Source organism: Brassica oleracea, chromosome C7 (genome assembly GCF_000695525.1).
Source record: "Brassica oleracea var. oleracea cultivar TO1000 chromosome C7, BOL, whole genome shotgun sequence".
Taxonomy (NCBI): domain Eukaryota; kingdom Viridiplantae; phylum Streptophyta; class Magnoliopsida; order Brassicales; family Brassicaceae; genus Brassica; species Brassica oleracea.
Genome location: NC_027754.1, coordinates 20,891,936 through 20,912,523, shown reverse-complemented (window position 1 = coordinate 20,912,523; position 20,588 = coordinate 20,891,936). Strand labels below are relative to the sequence as shown.

The 20,588-nt window shown below is 35.6% G+C and overlaps 1 pseudogene; it reads right to left on the bottom strand.

Moving 5' to 3' along the window:
- Positions 1-1,345: 1,345 nt before the first annotated feature.
- The window catches only part of LOC106302818, a 43,395-nt pseudogene continuing 24,152 nt past the window's right edge, over positions 1,346-20,588 (bottom strand).

The window sequence follows — 20,588 nt, the reverse complement described above, 5'->3', positions numbered from 1 at the left end:
GAGAAATACGTTTTTCCTCGGTATTCCATAAGAATATTCCGACGGATAAGTATTTCCTCGGAATTCCGTCGGTATATTCCAAGGAAACCAATTTTGTGTTTCCTCGGAATTTCTTCGGAAATTCCCCGGGATATTCCGAGGATTTCATTTTCCGTCGGAATGTCCGTCAGAATACCGCTGTTTTCTTGTAGTGGCGACACGTAAGAATAGAGATCGCTATCTTCTTGAAAAAATATTCGAAACTCGTAAACTACCGATCACAAATATATCAGAACTAATACCCGATCTAGCTGCCAATCTGAGACAAGCTGAACTTAGTGGGATTATTGTTGAAGGTGGATTTCACCTTGTTCTAAACCTGGTCCAAAGATCTTATCCAGAAACTCAAAGGTTCCACAAGAAGACGATAGGCCCAGAAAGAATAGAAATCTATCCCAAACTCAGATAAAGATCAAAGCTGATCTAACTCGGCAACCAAAACGTGAAAGAGATCAGAGCAATAAAGACGATTTTGAAGGCACACAATACCCGCCAAATATCGTACCACCGTTATGATTCCCCTAAGAGATATAAAGAAACTGTAAAGGAGAGGGAGAAGGACATCCAAGTCTTCTGATATTTTTATAAAATCAATAACATACACATTTTCGTACGAAAATCATCAAAAACAATCTTTTTACAAATTACTTTTCAATACATTAGTATAAACTTTAACTCTAATTTCTGAATGGATTTTGAGATCCGTCAATAACAACGGCATTGGTCTTCTTGTTGTTTTTACTCTACAGTGTGTAATTGTATAGATGATGATGATGATGATGATGATGTGATGCAATAATCAAGCGTAAAGGCCACATGCGTTTCTTTTGTGTAGATTTACAACTTACAACCTCATTTTATAATGAAATTCAAATAGAATATCAATTACGTAAAGACTGCTTTCAAATTTGACTGTATATTTAACGAATATATATAAACAAATTTTACACGGTGATATGTAACATAAATATTGAAATACTCAATCTTAATTTATAGGACTTATGAAGTCTTCAATGTAAGGATCGAGATGGGTGGGTTAGTCGTAGTTGGTTTATTCCCAGCCACTGACAGTTGTGACCAGAAACATGATGAAGTTAGCTCGGTATTTTTGGGGAGGAGGGAAAATCCCAAATGCAGAAGGCATATAAGGCTGACTTACATGCTTTCTCCATCAGTGATCGAGCCCAAGAATACAGAACTAGATCCATCTGGTTTTCTGCTTACAACTGCAAGTGGTTTAAGAATGTGCCAACTATGGCTAGTAGTTAGCACCTATATCCATCCTCATATAAAGGGTATTACGTCCTCAGCCATGATTACAAAAATCTTCAATAACAAAGAAAATAGTCGCTTGTTGCCTTTTATGTCCATTTCGCTTGCATTTTCCTCACCAACTTGAGAAATCTCTTTGATAACTTTCCATCACTCGAAAAGTCGAGCTACATGAGAAAGAAATGTGAAATCCACACAAATAAAACTTAACCACTTTTGAAACAATTCATGAAACATTCAGTTCAAAAAAAAGGGAAAATATGCCGAATAACCAAATTTGGAGTGAAAATTAGGTAGATGTCATTGATTTTGACATAATGTAATTTCTAACATTTGTGCCACAAAATATCCTGTTCTATCATTTCTCTTTATAGGTAGCAGGTAAATGAAAGAGAGTGAGTAACATGGCTGATAAAACATAAGGTCAAAAGCATTTGAAAACTATTGCACATAAAAAATAAAAAAAACATCCACGTATAAGTTTACTGACCACATATATATGCATTGGTTGTTCTATTCCATATGGCGATATGGCGAAGTAGTATAGAATTCTAACTCCATCTACAACCCCTAAATACTAAACATATCCCAACCCAACCCCTATATACTAAACCCTAAATCATAATTACTGAACTCTAAACCCAAATATAAACCATAAACTCAAATATAACCACATACATATTTATTATACTACCCTTTCCTCTAAATATTAAACCCTAAATCCTAATTACTGAACCCTGAACCCTAAACTCAAATATAAACCCTAAACCCAAATATAACCACAAACATATCATTATACTACATTTCCCTCTAAATATTAAACCCTAAATCCTAATTTTTGAACCCTAAACCCAAATATAAACTCAACCTGACCTCTAACCTTGATTTCACATCGCCGAAGTAGTATAGGATCCCAACCTGACCTCTAATCCCTACATATTAAACCCATTCACAACCGCTAAATACTATACCCAAACTCCTAATTAGTAAATCTAAACCCTAATCAGTAAACTATAAACCCAAATATAATCTACAAATTTTTTTACTATATATTTTAGAGAAAGTTTACGTGTGTTCTATTTCATATCGACCCCAACCTGAACTCTAACCTCTACATGTTAAACCTTCCTACAACCGCTAAATGCTATACCAAACCCCTAATTAGTGAATCTAAACCATAATCGGTAAACTATAAACCCATATATAATCTATAAATGTTTTTACTTTATTTTTTTAATTTATTAACCATTGTATGGAATGAAATATTAAACTCAATCCACCCGCTTAAATACTAAAACCCAAGACAAAACCCTCATTATTAAATCTAAACCCTAGACACTGAATTATAAACCAAACATGATCTGTATAATAAGCTGCCAATTTTCTTAATGTACACGACATAGTTGGAAACCTGTATAAATAGTATAGAAGGGGTAGACTATTCCATTTACATTAGTTAAGCAACTCTGTTAAATAGTATGTGAAAATTAGAGTCATGGTTGATGAAGAAACATCCATGGAACTAAACTTCTTACTTTGTCCAACATTCGAATAAAATGAATTTAATAGCAAAAGTAATCATACAAAATTTTAGAGAAGAGAATTATCAAATTTAGAATACAATGCACGTACATCATTAAATGAAATAAAGCGCACATACAAATAGTACATAAGCTTACAAACATAACAAATATTTATTTATTGTACATCAACACCACTTTTACCAAATAGAATAAAACAATGCAAATAGTATATTGCAACTGAATGTCCGGATGTGGAGTTAATGGAGTAATGAAAGAGAAGAATGACGAGACGAAGGAGATGATATGAATAGTAGAAAAGCTGGTGCTCGAGTTGATGAAGCAGGAGAAGAAACGACCACGGAAGATGGAGGAGAAGAAGAGACAGTGAGAGGAAGTGAGGAGACAAGAATGGAGATGGTGGTGGAGAGGAAATGGTGGCAGCGATGTGTTCGTCGTATTAAAAAAACAGATATTAAGAGGAAGATGAAGAAACAGAGAAGAAGAAGAAGAAAAACAAATTATTAGGAGAGAGTGTGTGACTCTGCAATGGACACAATTATTTTTGTAATCTAATAGTTATTAATTTATTTATTTTTTTCTTGCAGGTTTGCCGGTTATAATAAAGGGTATTATGGAAATATTATATAAAAGACATAGAAAACAGTTAAAAGATAGGGTTTTCAGCTATAGATTGAATTATAATTTTTTTGATGGCTATACAGCCCAATTTCCCAAAAAAAACAATTCATGAAACAAATGCAAAAACTTGTATAGCTTTTGTATATATCTGATTAAACGTAATGTAATAATAATATGCCAGCTTTTGTGAGATAATCCAAAGCAAGTGGATTTGAGCTCAAAAGAACTTATTGAAATGAAACTTAGATTGATAAAATAGATAGCTCTTATAGTTTTATTATGCAGCAGAATTTAAAGAGAGGAGATAAGATTAGATTGTCACCAAGAAGAGTAAAGATCGATAGTTTTCATAAATGATATTAAGAAGAAAGTTGCATAAGAGGCAACTCCCAAAGTTACATTCTTGTTCTCATAAGAGCTATACTTATACAAATCTACTTGCTTGGAAACCCTAAACATTTTGGGCTTTCTATTGACCTTTGGAACACTAATGGGCTTGAGTCTTGGATGCTCTAATAGCTTTATGATACGATGATGATGATGATGATATACTGTAATGATCATCATCATCATTACATTATATCACCACCATCATCAACAAATCATAAAGCAGGCATCTTATTATTACATTACGTTTAATCAGACATCATCATTGATGATAATTCACATATTTATGGGCAGGAGGAAAAATCCCTAACGCAAGCCACAAAAGGTTGAATAAGTCAAGAGATTTCAAATGTTTTTCTTCTTTGACAGAAAGCAGAAAAATCTCTTGAGCCATTCCCACTAACTTATGTGCCATCTTTCCTCCCGCCCAAGAACACCGAACTAATTACACCTGGTTTCTGGTTAGAGAACCGATTGTATTCAGGGGTTTACGTTTGATGCATAAAAGAATGACGATGGTTTAGAGAGTTAAGGCTTTAACATTTATATAGAACATATTCAAAGGACAAAGAATATTATATGGTCATATACATTTTCAGAAATATTGACTACTTTTTTGGTATCTAAGCAAAATTATTATGGTCAATTCAAAGAATTGACTACATGAATGTTCTTTTGGTATTCTATTTTTCTTGTGGTCAATTCAAAGAATTGACTACACATTAATGTTTTTAATTCTCTAAATAGTAAGTTTCTCCATATATCCAAATACATTGTATATTTTTATATTCAGTTTTATAAAAGTTTTGGTATACTATTTTAGAGAAGTTGAGAGCCAATTTTTAAATTCATTAATTTTGTTTTTGTTTTGTTGTTATGTTTTTATATTATATAGATTTTGTAAATTACTATAATATAAATATGTATGAATTGAATGAGTGACTAATATTACTTTATTTTTGTGTGGATATTTTAGAGATAGCTCGAGTTCTTGGGGTTGTGGCTTGTGTCTCGTTCGGACTTCATGGTCCGTGGTTGCTCATATCATGCAACATTAACCACCAGTGAATAACTTTATAGCTTTTGTATATATCTGATTACACATAATGTAACAATAGCATGTTTATCAAGAATCCTGAATGTGAAGTTGAGAGAGATGAAGATCGAGATTAAAGTTTGTTATGAAAATATTAATCTTCACATTAATCTGTTTATGTACAGTATAGTTGTTTATATACAAGTGTTAACCTCAGCTAACATAAGCTTAACTAACAACTTAGTATGCTAACATACACGGTGAGTTATTAACACGTGATACACCCCCACAAGCCGTCAATCCGGAATTGGAGTAGGAGTGTAGATGCTTGACATTGACATCCTAACAAGAAGAGAATGAAATGGACCCGGATGAAGTGGTTTGGTTAGGATATCAGCCAGCTGATTACCACACGCAACATGAAGAGCACACAGAGTACCAAGCTTCAGTTGATCACGAACAATGCGACAATCGATCTCGTTGTGTTTGGTGTGTTCGTGAAAAACTGGATTAGAAGCGATGTAGATGGCGGACTTGATATCACAGAAGAGCTTAGCTGTAGCAGTGACCTCTATTCGAAACTCAAGAAGAAGCTGACGCAACCAAATAATCTCTCGAGTAACATCAGCCATGCTTCTATATTCTGCCTCCGTGCTGCTACAACTAACTACGTTCTGTTTCCAAGACTTCCAAGCCACCAAAGACGTACCTAAGTACACACTGAAGCCTGAAACAGAACGACGAGAATCTGGACAGGAAGCCCAGTCAGAATCAGCAAAGGCGTTTAAGGAAAGATCAGCGTCGACGGAGTAAAACAATCCAAGACCCGGGTTGCCTTTGAGATATCGAAGAATACGATGAGCAGCTTGAAGGTGTACATCCGTCGGAGCTTGTAATAATTGACTAAGCTTGTGCACAGTAAATGTTATGTCCAGACGTGTGATAGTTAAGTAAAGAAGACGCCCTATAAGCTCTTGATAGGGAGTAGCAGAAGGCAAAAGAAAACCAGTCTCTTTACTCAACTTCACATACGGATCCATCGGGACAGAACTTGGCTTGCACGTAAGAAGACATGCATCCTTGAGAAGATTCAGAGCATATTTGCGCTGACAAACAGATATTCCTTTGGTAGAACGAGAAATTTCTAACCCAAGGAAGAAGCCCATCGGCCCCAAATCTTTGATCTTGAATTCCTTAGAGAGAAGTGTCTTGAAAGCAACAAGATCTTCAGAGTTATTACTTGCAATATCAATGTCATCTACATAGACTAGCAAAGCAATGAAGCTAGTAGCAGTCTTCTTGGTGAATAGAGTCGTATCAGACTGAGATTGAGTAAATCCATCTGCCAAAAAGAACATTGGTGAACATCTCATTCCACTTCTGAGAAGCATGTTTCAACCCATAGATACATTTACGGAGTTTGCAGACAGCATTATGAGGAAGGATAGTACCTGGAGCTGGTGTATATCCCTGAAGTAAACTCATATATATCTCTTCATCTAATTCGATGTGCAAAAAGGCATTCGAGACTTCTATCTGAGTGTGCTCCCATCCTTTGACCGCAGCAAGAGCCAACATCAACTTGACACTATTCAGCTTGGCAACAGGTGAAAATGTCTCAGTAAAATCAACACCTTCTTGCTGAGTGTAACCCTTCGCCACCAAACGTCCCTCAAACCTCTCAATGGTACCATCAGAATTGTATTTGATGGTAAAAGCTCATCGACAACCCACCAGATTCTTCCCTGGAGGTAGAGAGACAATATCCCAAGTACGATTCAACTCCATAGCGTCTAACTCCACATTCACCGCCCCTTTCCAAACGTCAGATGCCATGGCCTCCGTGAAATTACGTGGCTCTGTCTATATAGAATAAGCCAATTGGCACATATAATATGAAGGAGATCGATGATAGGAGAGAACATAGGAGATTGGATAGATAGTAGTATGAATAGGAGGTAAAAGAGAAGAATGTGTAGTCAAAAGAGCACAATGATATTCATAAAGATAAGATGTTGCTTTAGTTTGACGTTTTGGTCTTCCTATGTTGCGAGAAACCCCAACATCATCAGACACAACAGACTAATTTTGCAAAGGTGAGGATGCAAGATCATTATCAGTTGGTGTAAGTGGAATGAATGCAGGGGGATGTTGTAATTCAGAATCAGAATGATCTAATGCATACGGAACATGCACATGAAGAATTGTTTGCGAAAAGAAATCAGGAATCAAAGAATTAGACATTTTATAAGGAAACACAGTCTCATGAAAAACAACATTCCTATAGATGGAGATAGATTGTGTTTCTAAGTCTAAGACTTTATAACCTTGGTAGCCACTAGGATAGCCTAGAAAAGCACAAGGGCGAGCTCTACCTGAAAATTTATCTCTATGAACAGGCAAAGTAGACACATAACATAGAGATCCAAAGGAACACAACATAGAGTAATCAGGAGATTTATGAAGCATTTTCTCAAATGGACTTTTATTTCCTAGTAAAGGAGAAGGAATGTGATTTATGAGAAAAGCATCAGTCAAAACACAATCTGGCCAATATATTAAAGGAACATTAGATTGAAAAAGCAATGCACGAGGAACATTGAGTAAGTGTTGTGTTTTCGTTCAACAACGGAGTTTTGTTGTGGTGTATAATGACAAGAGAAATAGTGTTTCATTCCTAAATCTTTAATCAGTTAAGCAAACTTCAATTCAGGAGCATTGTCACTACGAATAGCCTTAACAACCGCATTGTACTGAGTAGAGATATACTTCAAGAATACAGGAAACACATCAACAACCTCTTGTTTATTTCTAAGCATTTTAACCCAAGTAACACGCGTGCAATCATCAACAATAGTCATAAAATATTTGAAACCTTCCATTGGTTCAGTTGAAAACGGTCCCCAAACATCCAAATGAAGTAAATCAAATGCGTGATATGATAATTCGTTTTTAAAAGGAAACGACAATTTTTTCTGCTTAGCTAATGGACATACCTGGCAATGAGAATCCAAATGCACAACAGAAGGAGGAATACAAAGAGAATCTGATAATTGCTGTAACTTGACAGCAGACGGGTGTCCAAGGCATTGATGCCAGAGAGTGCCATCTACCGACAAGAATCCACACAAAAACTCCAATGGTGAAGAAACAAGAGAATGCATATCAAGAATGTAGAGATTACAATGTAAATCACTCTTCTCAATCATCAAGTCCCGAGAACATGGCTGAAGAAAACAATTATCAGGAAAGAAATGAGCGGAACAATCATTATCACGTAACAAAGTACTAACACTGATCAAGTTAAAATGAAAAGAAGGTACATGTAAGACATCTTTCAGAATCAGTGAATCAGACAAACAAACTGTACCAGTGAACTGAATAGGAACATTTATCCCATTAGGCAATGAGACTATTATGTCAGATGTTGAAAAAGTTTCTCGGAACATACTAAGGTCATTACACACATGACTAGAAGCACCTCTATCAATGATCCAAGATGAAGAAGATAAAGATGATGAAAGTGTAGAAAGACATTGATGGTTAAAAGTAAGAATGTGATTCTCAAAACGAAGGTTTATGGAAAGAGAGACAGAGTTACTAGATGATGACTGACTAGCCATGACACATTTGTCCGAGATAGAGGCTTTAGAACATGAAGCTATCGTTTCTGAAGCCTGAAAGTGAGTCTGCAACTGCTGTAAAAGAGCCTGCAACTGTCCTGAAGTAAATTGTGGCAACTCCAGCGTATTCGCCGAGGAAGATTGAGAGATTACACCCCCCATAACATGTAGAAACTGCAGTCGTACTAGCCTTTTGTTGTTCAGTAGACTGACCAGAAGTACCACGATAAGATGGTTTGTTCTGAAAACCAGAAGATCCAGTGTTCTTGTATCCAGGAGGAAAGCCAATAAGACGATAGCACTTCTGAACAACATGACCCGACTTGCCACAGTGAGTACAGATAGGACGAGCTGACTTGGGTTTATAGGCATTATACGCAGCTGCATACTCAAAAGATTCCATGAACTGAGATTGTTGAGTCGCTTCTGATGCTTGAAAAACTACATTATCAGTCTTGATAACAGGACAAACAAGACGCTGCCTTTCATCCTGAGCAACCATGTTGTAAACTTCTTCAATACACGGAATAGGCTTGAGCATCAAGATGTGTCTTTTCATCTGGTCATAGACTTCATTCAATCCCACGAGGAATTTAGTCACACAGCTACATTGTTGCAACTTCTCCCAGAGCATAGCAGCATTACACTCACACTTGCCACAAGTACAAACAGGAAGTTCAATGTAGTTCTTGTACTCCTCCCACAAAGTAATCAACTCGGTATAGTACGCACTAACATCTTTAGAACCCTGTTTTATTGTACTAAGCCGTTGTTCAATCTCATATACCCTTGGCGCATCATCCTGCTTAAACCTAGACATGAGATTGTTCCATATGCTCTCAGTCATAGACATATACAATAAGCTCTGGCTATTTGCTTCGATACTGAATTCATCAACCACGTCGAAACATGATCATTGCACCTAGACCAAGATCCTGAGTTACGATCAGTAGAAGGGGGTTTGTGAATCGTACCATCGATGAAGCCAAGCCTGTTACGCACATTAAGCGCCATACGAACTGAACGTCTCCAAGAATGAAACTCAGCTCCAGAAGAAAGGTGATCAGTCACCGACTGCAATCCCGCATGATCATTATGATGAAGATAATATGGATTATCGTAATGATCCAAGGGTGAAGACACAACAGACCGGGAATCGATTGATTCGAACGAGGATCCATCGATTGCGAAACAGGAATTGAAATTCACAACAATCAGATGAAGAATCCAAAAGAAAAGAAAGATTATGCCGACGAAATCAAAGAAATCAGCAGCAGTTAGGTCAAAGAAAGTACGAAAGTAGAACGCGGAAGATGATGATGGTGACGAGATGAACAAATTGAAGAATCGTCACCACCAGCTGAATGAGAAAATGATCAGAAGATGAGATACTCAAGCCAATGAATCGTTGAGCTCTGATACCATATCAAGAATCTTGAATGTGAAGTTGAGAGAGATGAAGATCGAGAGTAAAGTTTGTTATGAAAATATTAATCTTCACATTAATCTGTTTATGTACAGTATAGTTGTTTATATACAAGTGTTAACCTCAGCTAACATAAGCTTAACTAACAACTTAGTATGCTAACATACACGGTGAGTTATTAACACATGATACACCCCCACAAGCCGTCAATCCGGAACTAGAGAAGGAGTGTAGATGCTTGACATTGACATCCTAACAAGAAGAGAATGGAATGGACCCCGATGAAGTGGTTTGGTTAGGATATCAGCCAGCTGATTACCACACGCAACATGAAGAGCACACAGAGTACCAAGCTTCAGTTGATCATGAACAATGCGACAATCGATCTCGTTGTGTTCGGTGTGTTCGTGAAAAACTGGATTAGAAGCGATGTAGATGGCGGACTTGATATCACAGAAGAGCTTAGCTGTAGCAGTGACCTCTATTCGAAACTCAAGAAGAAGCTGACGCAACCAAATAATCTCTCGAGTAACATCAGCCATGCTTCTATATTCTGCCTCCGTGCTGCTACAACTAACTACGTTCTGTTTCCAAGACTTCCAAGCCACCAAAGACGTACCTAAGTACACACTGAAGCCTGAAACAGAACGACGAGAATCTGGACAGGAAGCCCAGTCAGAATCAGCAAAGGCGTTTAAGGAAAGATCAGCGTCGACGGAGTAAAACAATCCAAGACCCGGGTTGCCTTTGAGATATCGAAGAATACGATGAGCAGCTTGAAGGTGTACATCCGTCGGAGCTTGTAATAATTGACTAAGCTTGTGCACAGTAAATGTTATGTCCAGACGTGTGATAGTTAAGTAAAGAAGACGCCTTATAAGCTCTTGATAGGGAGTAGCAGAAAGCAAAAGAAAACCAGTCTCTTTACTCAACTTCACATACGGATCCATCGGGACAGAACTTGGCTTGCACGCAAGAAGACATGCATCCTTGGGAAGATTCAGTGCATATTTGCGCTGACAAACAGATATTCCTTTGGTAGAACGAGAAATTTCTAACCCAAGGAAGAAGCCCATCGGCCCCAAATCTTTGATCTTGAATTCCTTAGAGAGAAGTGTCTTGAAAGCAACAAGATCTTCAGAGTTATTACTTGCAATATCAATGTCATCTACATAGACTAGCAAAACAATGAAGCTAGTAGCAGTCTTCTTGGTGAATAGAGTCGTATCAGACTGAGATTGAGTAAATACATCTGCCAAAAGAACATTGGTGAACGTCTCATTCTACTTCCGAGAAGCCTGTTTCAACCCATAGATGCATTTACGGAGTTTGCAGACAGCATTATAAGGAAGGATAGTACCCGGAGCTGGTGTATATCCCTGAGGTAAACTCATATATATCTCTTCATCTAATTCGATGTGCAAAAAGGCATTCGAGACGTCTATCTGAGTGAGCACCCATCCTTTGACCGCAGCAAGAGCCAACATCAACTTGACACTATTCAGCTTGGCAACAGGTGAAAATGTCTCAGTAAAATCAACACCTTCTTGCTGAGTGTAACCCTTCGCCACCAAACGTCCCTCAAACCTCTCAATGGTACCATCAGAATTGTATTTGATGGTAAAAGCTCATCGACAACCCACCAGATTCTTCCCTGGAGGTAGAGAGACAATATCCCAAGTACGATTCAACTCCATAGCGTCTAACTCCACATTCACTGCCTCTTTCCAAACGTCAGATGCCATGGCCTCCGTGAAATTACGTGGCTTTGTCTCTTTAGAATAAGCCAATTGGCACATATAATATGAAGGAGAAAGACGATGATAGGAAAGAACAGAGGAGATAGGATAGATAGTAGTATGAATAGGAGGTAAAAGAGAAGAATGTGTAGTCAAAAGAGCACAATGATATTCATAAAGATAAGATGTTGCTTTAGTTTGACGTTTTGGTCTTCCTATGTTGCGAGAAACCCCAACATCATCAGACACAACAGACTAATTTTGCAAAGGTGAGGATGCAAGATCATTATCAGTTGGTGTAAGTGGAATGAATGCAGGGGGATGTTGTAATTCAGAATCAGAATGATCTAATGCATACGGAACATGCACATGAAGAATTGTTTGCGAAAAGAAATCAGGAATCAAAGAATTAGACATTTTATAAGGAAACACAGTCTCATGAAAAACAACATTCCTATAGATGGAGATAGATTGTGTTTCTAAGTCTAAGACTTTATAACCTTGGTAGCCACTAGGATAGCCTAGAAAAGCACAAGGGCGAGCTCTACCTGAAAATTTATCTCTATGAACAGGCAAAGTAGACACATAACATAGAGATCCAAAGGAACACAACATAGAGTAATCAGGAGATTTATGAAGCATTTTCTCAAATGGACTTTTATTTCCTAGTAAAGGAGAAGGAATGTGATTTATGAGAAAAGCATCAGTCAAAACACAATCTGGCCAATATATTAAAGGAACATTAGATTGAAAAAGCAATGCACGAGCAACATTGAGTAAGTGTTGATGTTTTCGTTCAACAACGGAGTTTTGTTGTGGTGTATAAGGACAAGAAAAATAGTGTTTCATTCCTAAATCTTTAATCAGTTAAGCAAACTTCAATTCAGGAGCATTGTCACTACGAATAGCCTTAACAACCGCATTGTACTGAGTAGAGATATACTTCAAGAATACAGGAAACACATCAACAACCTCATGTTTATTTCTAAGCATTTTAACCCAAGTAACACGCATGCAATCATCAACAATAGTCAGAAAATATTTGAAACTTTCCTTTGATTTAGTTGAAAACGGTCCCAAAACATCCAAATGAAGTAAATCAAATGCATGATATGATAATTCGTTTTTAAAAGGAAACGAAAATTGTTTCTGCTTAGCTAATGGGCATACCTGGCAATGAGAATCCAAATGGACAACAGAACGAGGAATACATAGAGAATATGATAATTGCTGTAACTTGACAGCAGACGGATGTCCAAGGCGTTGATGCCAGAGAGTGCCATCTACCGACAAGGATCAACACAAAGACTCCAATGGTGAAGAAACAAGAGAATGCATATCAAGAATGTAGAGATTACAATGTAAATCACTCTTCCCAATCATCAAGTCCCGAGAACATGCCTGAAGAAAACAATTGTCAGGAAAGAAATGAGCGGAACAATCATTATCACGTAACAAAGTACTGACACTGATCAAGTTAAAATGAAAAGAAGGTACATGTAAGACATCTTTCAGAATCAGTAAATCAGACAAACAAACTGTACCAGTGAACTGAATAGGAGCCTTTATCCCATTAGGCAAAGAGACTATTATGTCAGATGTTGAAAAGGTTTCTCGGAACATACTAAGGTCATTACACACATGACTAGAACCACCTCTATCAATGATCCAAGATGTAGAAGATAAAGATGATGAAAGAGTAGAAAGACATTGATGGTTAAAAGTGAGTGTGATTCTCAAAACGAAGGTTTGTGGAAAGAGAGACAGAGTTACCAGATGATGATTGACTAGCCATGACACCTTTGTCTGAGATAGAGGCTTTAGAACATGAAGCTATCGTTTCTGAAGGCTGAAAGTGAGCCTGCAACTGCTGTAAAAGAGCCTGCAACTGTCCTGAAGTAAACTGTGGCAACTCCAGCATATTCGCCGAGGAAGATTGAGAGATTACACACCCCCCCCCCCCCTTCTGAACAACATGACCCGACTTGCCACAGTGAGTACAGATAGGACGAGCTGACTTGGGTTTATAGGCATTATACGTAGCTGCATACTCAAAAGATTCCATGAACTGAGATTGTTGAGACGCTTCTGATGCTTGAAAAACTACATTATCAGTCTTGATAACAGGACGAATTTGACGCTGCCTTTCATCCTGAGCAACCATGTTGTAAACTTCTTCAATACACGGAATAGGCTTGAGCATCAAGATGTGTCTTCTCATCTGGTCATAGACTTCATTCAATCCCACGAGGAATTTAGTCACACAGCTACATTGTTGCAACTTCTCCCAGAGCATAGCAGCATTACACTCACACTTGCCACAAGTACAAACAGGAAGTTCAATGTAGTTCTTGTACTCCTCCCACAAAGTAATCAACTCGGTATAGTACGCACTAACATCTTTAGAACCCTGTTTTATTGTACTAAGCCGTTGTTCAATCTCATATACCCTTGGCGCATCATCCTGCTTAAACCTAGACATGAGATTGTTCCATATGCTCTCAGTCATAGACATATACAATAAGCTCTGGCTATTTGCTTCGATACTGAATTCATCAACCACGTCGAAACATGATCATTGCACCTAGACCAAGATCCTGAGTTACGATCAGTAGAAGGGGGTTTGTGAATCGTACCATCGATGAAGCCAAGCCTGTTACGCACATTAAGCGCCATACGAACTGAACGTCTCCAAGAATGAAACTCAGCTCCAGAAGAAAGGTGATCAGTCACCGACTGCAATCCCGCATGATCATTATGATGAAGATAATATGGATTATCGTAATGATCCAAGGGTGAAGACACAACCGATCGGGAATCGATTGATTCGAACGAGGATCCATCGATTGCGAAACAGGAATTGAAATTCACAACAATCAGATGAAGAATCCAAAAGAAAAGAAAGATTGTGCCGACGAAATCAAAGAAATCAGCAGCAATTAGGTCAAAGAAAGTACAAAAGTAGAACGCAGAAGACGACGATGGTGACAAGATGAACAAATCGAAGAATCGTCACCACCAGCTGAATGAGAAAATGATCAGAAGATGATATACTCATGACAATGAATCGTTGAGCTCTGATACCATATCAAGAATCTTGAATGTCAAGTTGAGAGAGATGAAGATCGAGGGTAAAGTTTGTTATGAAAATATTAATCTTCACATTAATCTGTTTCTGTACAGTAAAGTTGTTTATATATAAGTGTTAACCTCAGCTAACAAAAGCTTAACTAACAACTTCATATGCTAACATACACGGTGAGTTATTAACACGTGATAATGTTAATTGCCTTCTGAAATGTTTATATGGGTTAGTATCAATTATATAAAACTTGTTTTTCTTTAATAAAACTTGCTTTCAGAATTGACAATGTGTATATATCTATGTACTAGTTGATGCCCTGCACTTTGTTCGGATTGATATATCTATATACCTAACAATTTTTAATTCTAATATTTATTTTTATAAAATAATAATAGCTAAATTAGATACAAAATTTAAATTATTATAAATTATAAAACTTCAATATTCATATTGGTAATCAATGTACTAAATTATGTTTTATTGGATCAAAATATTTTCTATAATAATAATTAAATTAGAAAATTTGTATTTGAAATTAATTACATGTAATATTTGGACTGAAAAGAAATCATGTGGTACTGGAAAGGATTATAAAAAATCACAACCATAAAACATTAATAAAATGACAATAGTCTAGGAGTGTTCAATCTGGTAAAACCGAACCATTTAAAACTGAACCAAACCGAAATAGGGAAAACGGTCTTGATTTGGTAGTACCGAGTAAACTGAATGGATGTTATTTTTAAGAAACCGCAGTATATGGATATGGTTGAGTATATTAAGCGATCAAACCGAATAAACAAAGAAAAGGTTAATTCAGATATATTAAAATACTTATATATAAAATTTGTATTTCATCAATATTTCCTACAAAAATCAAAGCAATGGCTATAATATTAGTCATTAAAATCATAAATTAACATAAGATAAAAGTAATGATTATATTTCCTCTGTAGATATTGTTAATATCAATTGTTAATATCTATTTAATAATTAAATGTTCTAAATATCATGATAATTATATATTAAAATATATATTTTTAAAATAATAGTGTATATATATCAATTGAATAGTTTAATGTTTATTAATTATCTTTAATATCATGATAAATATAGATTTTAAAATAAAATTTTAAATAATAATATTAATTAAACTAATGATTTATTTTAAAATTATTGAAAAATGACAAATAAGCAAATTAACTAAAATCATGAAAAATGAGAAGTAAGCAAAATTTTAAATAATAATATTAATTAAACTAATGATTTATCTTAAAATCATGAAAAATGACAAGTAAGTAAATTAACTAAAATCATGGAAAAAATGACAAGTAAGCAAATCCACTTATCAAATAATAGTATAAATAGATTACACAGATATTTGTACTTAAGTTTCGGATACACCTTCAATGTATCAATTTTTTTGTTTTTTGTGGACCACAAGTATCAATGTATTATACAAAGATTCATGCTTAAGTTTCGGATATAAATATTGATGGTATTAAAAAAAAACGATTTACACATGTAATGAGATTGGTGAAATCGATCCTAGGTTTCTCTATTCTCTCAGTTATTTCATTTGTCATTCCTTAAACTTAACCTACTATATATGCACGAACCGAGACGAAACCTTCTGTTGTATAAGTACATATATAATGGGTTCTAGGTTTCTGTTTTCTCTCAGTTATTCATTTTTCATTTGTCTACCATTTACGCTTGATTTTTTTTATAAGTATGTCAATTATTACTAAAGTTTATACCATTTACTTTTGACTGCTACGTGGTCATGCTTGTTCAGGATCACTATTATGTGATGTTGGTCCACCTTCTTTTCAAAATAGCCAGATTCGTACATATAAAAGGTGGTGATATTCGTGACTTATCAGATGTTTTGCTTTGATAGTATGATACCCTTTCCCAAAATGAGATTCTTATATTTGTCTTTTTTTGTTGACGCTTGAAGGACTACATTCGTGGTTTTGGATAAGAATGTAAATTTTCATTACTAAGAATAATGATACAAAGAGATGCAATGAGTTCTTGAATAACCACAAAACTATTGAATCTAAAAGAGCTTAGTAAAGCTCTATGCAAGCCCAAAAAAGGAAAAAAGACGTCCAGAACAATGTTAGGATCAAACAAAGGATGAAACCTAGTTTGATGCTAATACTAATCAAGATGAGCCAAAAGCACTAGTTTGACCCTAAGGTGGCCTACGGCGATCCACTTGCCGGCAAAAACCCTTAACAAATTAGAATCAACGGGAAAAATTACTGGAGGATTCCGATATGGCGACCTTCCAAATAACAGGCGGAAGATAAGGCACTTGGATCCGGCCATTAAAAAGTGCCTAGCTCCAGTAGAACCAGCCCCAACACCCTTGAAATCAAAGGACAAGAACCAACTTTTTTAATCAGGCAAGGAGTTTCATGATCTCCATTCTCCTCGCATAACTACAAGAAATACTCATGGGACTGGTTGCACTTTCGGTTCATGTATTGCAGCAGAGCTTGCAAAAGACTCGTACATTCTCTTAGCCGTGTAGGGACATAAGAATATATATCTATATCCTTTTTCTCCCACAACATTTCCTTGCATAGTATGCTATGCTGCATGGCCCTCAGTCATAGTATAAGCCTGTCTGACACAAGCCCACAACTAATTTCTTAGTGATTTTAAGTAGAATATATTTCTTTTTGAGAAGTTTATGTGGATGATTTTGAACAAAAAAAAAGTTATATGGATGATTTTTGGCTTGAGAGTTTTTTCTTTGATATAACTTTTTAAAAAGGCTACTCTCAAGTACTTTGATGGTATGATAACCGATGACAGCTGAGGTTAACTACGGTTTCTTTCTCGATTCAACTTTGCAGGAGAAAGAAGCTGAAACTCGGGAGTTTGTCGAAGAAGCAAAATCATTTCCAAACTGACTCCGATTGGTAACGACTTTCGCTTTAGAATTAGGGAGTTTTTCAAAACTAACCAATCTTTTCGAGTCAAACCTAAAACCAACTTTTTTTTTTGTCATTACTATTCATCAATAAATTTTCCAAACCATTCTTATGTTTTTGAAATATTTACAAAATTGCCATTATTATTTATTTTTTTAATTATTTCGAAAATGACCAAAAACCAATTACATCCTAAACATTTCTTCTTGTTTACAACAATGCCATTATCATCAATTTTGCAACCACCATAAACTACCATTTTTGAGCTCATAAAAGCTCAAGAACTCAATTTCTAACCATTTTTTTCTCTTTCTAAACCAACAAATCTTCATTTCCTCTCATTTTCTCTCTATTTTCATCTATAAAACTCTCATAAATTTCATTTCATAACACAACTTTCATATTTTCGAGTTCATTCAGTTGTGAATCATCAAAGATGCTACTTTTTGCTCATATTTGGAGCTTGGATGGTGGCAAAGGGTGGAAACGAGATTTACACCTGAAAAAGGTAACTATTTACCTGGTTTTTGTCATTTTTCAGATCTATGTCGCGACTGTAGACTGTTTTGTATGTCTACACAGTGGTGTAGACTTAAAATGCGGTCTACTTGTCAACGCATAAGTTAGTTTTACAATTGACCAAAATAGTTTTTTTTTGTAAAGAAAACTTCCATAGAAGTCTACATCTTTTCCTTTGAAAACAAAAACAAAAAAAATGGTAGACTTATTAAGAGGTCTACGTAAAAGAAGTTAGTTTTGCATTTGACCGAACTTTTGACATTTCAAAGTAGACTTCATCAGCAGTCTATATTCTGGAGACTGTTAGGGAAGTCTGCAAAAGGTTAGTTTTGCATTTGACCAAAACTATGAAGACTTCGTTGAATAGGTTTGTTTTGTATTTGACTAAAATGTTAAAAATTTGACCGAAAGAAAGAAGAAATGTAGACTTCATATTCAGTCTACTATTCTCGGAAAAAAAAACGGACTGCGTATGAAGTCTACTTTTTTATTTTGGTTAAATACAAAACTAACCCGTCGGATTTGATAGTAGACTTCATGTGAAGTCTACACATGTGTAGACGTTCATTTCAATTTACTCGTAGAAAGTCAAACTTGGTCAATTGCAAAAACTAACATATTCTAAAAAAATTAAAAATGTAGACTATATATGAAGTCTACTTTTGAAGTCAAATCTTGGGTGAATTATGGTCAATTGCAAAAACTAACATTTTCAAAATGTAGACTGAAAATAAAGTCTACACAAAAAAAAATCACAACTTTTTTTTTAAATACAGATAATAACCCATGAATTTTGCAATTGCAAAAACTAACCTAATTAGTAGACCTACATGACAGTCTACGCATGTAAACGGAAAAAAAGTCTATTATTTTATAAACAGAATATGAAGTCTACGTCCAAAAATCTATATAAAGTAAATTTGTGTATTATTTATTAAGTATTTCAAAGATTTTATTGTTTGATATTGTGTGTTAGTTAATCATAATGGTCTTGAACTATTTTCAAAAGATAATCTCTTATAATTATGAAACTATCACCTTTTTGGTCTGACTATGTAGTTAGCTAATAAATGTAGACGTCTTGTAAATCTACTTTTATAATTTTATCAAACATGAAATTTTGGTTTGGATATGTTGTTAATTAATAAGTGTATAGTACAATCTATTTCTTTAACTTTTTTTTTGCAAAGATTCAATGGTGAAAAACTCTTTGTGGTGGTTTTATGAACTTAAGTCTGAGATCCTTACTGCTAAACACAATGGATTCACATCTTATGTATGACGTGTGTTTAAATGGTAGCATCTACTTTACAATCAAATTGTTACGGCAACTAGATTTTGTTATCATCTAACACTTGAGAAGCAATTCAAAAACTGGCTGTGAAAGTAAACAATTATTGATCTGTGAATGATATCAATATACAAAGTGAAGTTACATACACATAATGGATATGGACCCCAAAGGTAGCATAAATGCGCCAAATTTGGCCAGTCGCCGAAAATTATATATAAAATACACAATGCGCCAAATTGTAGAGCCTAGAGTAGCTCATGCTTACTAAAACATAAGCTCTTGGGATAACTCTTTCAAGTTCACCTCCTTTGGGCTCTTGAACGAGTGCAACAGCCTTGATCACTAGCTCTGAGTTGGTGTTACCTCCACATTTTATGATGAATGGGGCTTAAGAACCAGGGTTGAATAGGACAGCCTTCTTCCAAGTTAAGCCTGTGTTTTAAATGGCGCATGACGGCATGGCGCTCAATGGCGATGAGCGGTGTGCCTTGCGCCATGCGCCATGGCCTAATAAAGCGATCGCCATGCAAACTAGTTTAGAAAATACGTTACATATATGTGTATATATATATATATAGAAACTTAGAAAAGCTAAAAAGAAATTTAAACTAAATGCATTAGCATTTGACAAACCAATAACTCAAAATCCAATCATTCAAAACCATGACTCACATCTAATTATTCAAAACAGAAACACAAAAGACATAGCTAAATGTAAGAAACCAAAGTAAACATGTTGTAACATCCATCTCCTCCTCTCTCGAGAACGGCGTGCTACTAACCGAAAAATACCAAATTAAACCGATTTATAAAACCGAATAAAATGTCAAACCTTTTAATCAAATAATTTCCAAATAAAACAAGTTTATAATTTTAAATCAAATACATTAAATTGAAAAGTTAATTAAAACCGAAATAAATACAGTTATCCCAAGACACCAAATCCGTCCACATATCCAACTACTCGTCATGTTCACCTGCAAGGGGAAGAAAGAGGGGTGAGTAACAGGAGAGTTACTCCGTGAGGTATGGGATGCTAAACCGCAAACCACTGA